We start from the raw sequence: 4,930 nt of genomic DNA, 5'->3' as shown, positions 1-4,930 counted from the left end.
ATCAAAATGTTTTAAATATTTACAATAAGAAACACATTGTTAATCACAAAAATGTAGTCCCCAGCAACAATGCCAAAGGCGTTCTCCACAACACGTCCACGCCTACTGGAGGGCTTCACCAAATAAGTCCTCAAGGCGAAAGTCTCATCAGTAAGGATGAAATAAGGCATGGGCTTGTCATCAATGGTCATGGGTTCTGATGACGTAAAGTGGATGGTACCATCCTTCATTCACTCCTTTAGCTTACTGTCATTTAATAGCTGGGCATCTGACATATGTCCCATTCCTCCAGTGTCTATAGGTCTGTCCGTTAATGGGAGGGTATGAGGTCATTATCATATCATTAACACCTCGGTGATAGTTTAGTATAGTCGGTATTAGCGCAGTTTCAATTTCACTTCATGTAGCGATAGTACGGTCTTGTTATCTATTATTTAGGACTCAGTATAACATTGTTAAACTCCTTAACCACTCTCTAATCTAACGTTATCATGTGCTAACAGTTCGTTACTGACACCCTCGTGTCATTTATTTCCTTTAAACTACAGAAAAACCAGAAGAGACCTCTACTGCTAACTCCACATCCCCATCACCAGGTAACCGCTTTGATTCAATACCTCCAAAATAATAAATACACAGACGGTGTTGATTTCTATAAAATAAAACTGTTGGATTAGAGCAGTAAAGAGAGATGACAAAGTCATAATAATACACACTGATTCTAATGTCTGGAGTTTAACTTGACGTATACAAAACAATTCTTAATACCATGCGCAGTGGTATACATGGGCATCACTAAACCACTTGTACTGATGCCCAGTATGTATCTGCTGTGCCCCAAAATACAACAAATCTATTATTATTAGCTAGGCAACACACAACAGTTAATGAATGAGGGAGCATTTAATAATGAAACATTTAAATTAGCATGAAATGTTTGGTTGGAACTGCCAAAGCGAATATTTGTTCATTTATGAAAGGTGGCTGAACACCAATCTGGCCGACATTCACTCCTGATCCTGTGCACTCAAGGGTCACCCATGTCTGCGGGGACCAAATGCCAGTTTGTCTGATCCAATTCAATAGAAAAGCCGATACAGCACAAATTGTGGGAAAAGTAAATGCCGGCCATGATAGAACATCACCAGAACCTAGTGCACCAGCTGGCAAAGAGCCCAAGGCTGCTGACCCAGCCTTCAGTCTATTGAAGCTCACATGTGATGCGCTGGACAAACATGTCCGATCCAATCCATGAAGGCATCCTTGAAACCCGCAGTGCCAAAAGGGTCTCCTGCTAACGTCCTGGCACCAGAATCCACAGCAAACCTCAGTGGAGTCACGCACGAGGGGCCAGAGCTGCCCTGGTGGCATAAGAGGAACCTATCCAACACTGGGTTTAATGTTTTGCTTTGACATGTCTGTTCAGTGTCTACGTCTGTTCCGTATTCACATGTCTATATTATATATAGAATGAAAAGCATAAATTACATACAGTAGCAACACCAACAGAGGAAAACATGTATCAAACGACCATATATTATACATACATACTGTATCTGGCCTGCATTTTTCTTAAAAAATATCCACATGTATTGTTGAAGGTGGTAAAGGGTCTTGTAAGAGGATAAATGCCAACCTTACTTATTTATAAACTACCACTATCCCAACTGTCAATCAGGGTGGCATCATAATGTTGTGAGAATGTTAGTTATCTCCAGGGACTTGGGAACTTGTCAAGACTTTTTAGGTGAGCATGGTTGGATGAGATGCAATCTGCAGATCTGTAACTAGTCAGAAACCCATTTTCAAACACAACAATATGACCCTAAGCAGTAAGGCCAAAACTACCATGGTTATGTTAGGACATTATAGAGTAGACTGTTCAAATCCCTGACATTCAAGCAGTGAATGGTTCATGGTTGATAGCCATCAGATAAAAAAAAATATATACATAAAAATAGCCTTGTCCTTCTTGAACAGTTCTCTGCAAAGAGGAACCCAGTAGTGAGTCACTGAAAACAGACTGGTAGCTGTAGTTACTGCCAGAACTCATTCTACCAAGTATAGACTATACTGCGGAAGTGTGGAAATTTCAGTCAAGAGTCTTGGTTTTAAATATCTATTTCTAAGAATCAATCACATGGTTTGCTGTCTATTTACTGCATGTCCTATTTATTACTTTTTTAAAAGCAAGTAAGTTTTTTTTTTGTTAAATATGTCAACACTAGATAAACTTTAGGAATAAGTTATCTCATACACATAAAATTAAAGTGAGAAATTTCTCATTTTTAGTTCCTCAGACTATTAATATACTGCAAGTTGTGATTGCGGTCTCAGCACTCGGAGGATTGATTCTGATTGTTGTCGTGATAATCATCTGTTTAAAATGCAGAAGGAAACGTAGCACGCATGGTAAGGAGAATTTACACCTTCAGCTATTATTCATTTTAATCCTAATGTATGATTTTAGCCTTTTTGTATTTTTTGCAGACCCCATTTACATGAACACCTACCGTAGAGAAAGCTCAAGGACTAGTAAAAAAAAGGTGACATGTGACCAGATGGAAATTGAATCATGAAATGAACTCCTTTAGGCTTCCTTCTTACTGAAATCTTCACAAAGTCACCTACCCTTTGCACAGCAAGAGCCGACCTGAAATACATATGTGTGTCTTTGCGTGTGGTTTTGCAAGTGGTTATTTTAAGGGTCTTTTTTGTCTTATGCAGTTGCCAGGAAATTGTGTCTTCTGCAAGTGTGCTGTATCTCTTTTATTGTGTTATTTATGTTGTATCTACAAGATTACACTTGATCTAAACACTTTAACATCTTTTATTCTCCAAACTAATTTTATATCGTTTTAAAATTCAAGATTTAAGATCCAAGAACCTTAAAATGTAAGGATTACAGGTGACAATTGAGTAAAGCAAAATGGAATGACATTCATATTAAGTGTGATAGAAGTCAAGGGTTGAGTGTAAGAAATAGGATTAATTGTATGTTCACAGTGTACTAACAGTTATGAAGTATGATAATGATATGCAATAATGTAATGCACATGGATATTGTAATTTAAACAAATGTCAATATTTTACCAGCAGTATAGTGGCATAGTGGTTAGCACTGTGGCCTCACACTTCAAGTCTGTGTGTGTAGCTTGCGTGTTCTCCACAGTGCTTGGTGGGCTTCTTGCAGATACTCTGGTTTTCTCCCACAGTCCAAAGGTATGCGGAGTAGGCTAACTGCCATTTTCAAATTGCCCGTAGTGTGCAAGTGCATATTCGAGTGTGCTTGGTTGTGCAATGGATTGGCACCCTATTTAACCTATTTAGACCGCGTATCCAAAGCGACTTATATTTTTATCTCATTATACATCTGAGCAGTTAAGGCTCAGGTTAAGGGTCTTGCTCAAAGGACAACTTGGTGGTCGTGACCTTGCAACAGGGACAACTTGGTGGTCTTGGGATTTAAACCAATTGTACTCCAATAGCACTGAGCGACCCCTGACCCCTCGTGTCCTGGATCATCTGGGATAGGCTGCAGGCCCCCGTGACCCTATACTAGATAAGCAGTGTAATGAAATGAGGGATTTTAAATAATTTACCAGTAGAAAAAAAATATGGTTGTTGAGATCATAGACCAGTTTCAGTTTCCTTTAGTTTTCAGTCCTTCCTTTTTCTAGAGAAGAGTTTTGCAGTTTAATGCCCATTAGAAAAAGAAAAAAAAGGATATCCTGTGGCGTTCAGTAGAATCATTCTCTGGCTGAATAATTTCCTCTAATCGACCAGCACACTGAGCAGTGTATGAAGAATATTTTACAAGACTGAGTGGGGTTTAGACCGAATCCTCCTCTCAGATACAACATGAGCAGGGTCCGGATCATTAGCCCTCATGTCTAAGACAGAGCTGGACCTCCTGGTTAGTTTGTACATTATTTTTTTCCCCACCAACTTCAAGCTACAGCCCCAACAGGCCTGCTAGTTTTGACATGCTAGTGTCAAAAAAGAGCATCACAGACATTGAAATACCTGAGCCTACTCAGAAAATATAGCCTCCTTTAGCCTTTCTCGTACATTTTTGTACTCCAAAATGACCTCAAACTCTTCACCTGGACAGAGAGAGGAGTGGCAGGGGCCCTGGTCCTGGATATCCCAAAGTACACTACTAGTTCCTTTGTTTTCCTGATATTTACTCAAGCACTGTTCCTAGGCCTGGATCAATTGTGCTCTCACGGATCAAAAAGAATCAGACTTTGGGGTCAAATGTTCTTCAAAATGATCTCTGGGCTCAAAGGTTAAATGGAACCTCCATGAATTATCCAACAACTAAGTTATCAGAGAAGTTCTGAAGATGGCAGGACTCTGAGCTATGTCTAATATTAGACATATAAAGGGTACACATGTACTCCCTTACACATGCATGGTATGCAGTGTATATGTAAATGAGCTACTGCTGAACCACGCCCCTCTAGAGCAACAAGCCAAGATAGATCTATCACTGAAAAAGAACAGAAAGCATTTTTTTTCTCACATTTTTTGTTTTTACATGCACACTGGAAACCCAACTGAATGTGTAAGCATGACTAAACAGTAAATTTGCATAACAGCTCCCCTTTAAAGACCTCTTGAAAACACTGGGTAAGTGTGTTATAGTTGAAAATAAAAAGCAAGGCAGTTTATACCACCCCCTTATTAAGTGCACTCTTTTAAAAACTAAGGCTTTTTCAATAATTCCTTAAGGATTTAATAGATAATTAAGGATTTAAGGTTTTTGTTCCTAAACCTTTAATTACAGTATATTAATGATCGATATTACAAGCAGAGATAAGTGAGTTTGTGAAATTGTTGTAAAGTTAAAGCACCAAAAAACAATTGAAGTGATTATGCTAATACCTAATGTAACAGAATTATGTTAGAAGAGCAAGTTAAGTGC

The 4,930-nt window shown here is 38.7% G+C and overlaps 1 long non-coding RNA gene across 1 annotated transcript; it reads left to right on the top strand.

Moving 5' to 3' along the window:
* The first annotated feature begins 536 nt into the window (after positions 1 to 536).
* Positions 537 to 3,579, top strand: LOC128524316 (uncharacterized). The gene is made up of 3 exons (XR_008360504.1): positions 537 to 596; positions 2,293 to 2,412; positions 2,491 to 3,579. It is a non-coding gene; the product is annotated as an uncharacterized LOC128524316 (long non-coding RNA).
* The last annotated feature ends 1,351 nt before the right edge of the window (positions 3,580 to 4,930 follow it).

The sequence above is a fragment of the Clarias gariepinus genome, chromosome 5, assembly GCF_024256425.1.
Source record: "Clarias gariepinus isolate MV-2021 ecotype Netherlands chromosome 5, CGAR_prim_01v2, whole genome shotgun sequence".
In the NCBI taxonomy this organism is placed as follows: Eukaryota; Metazoa; Chordata; class Actinopteri; order Siluriformes; family Clariidae; genus Clarias; species Clarias gariepinus.
This window is presented reverse-complemented; position numbering and strand designations above follow the sequence as displayed.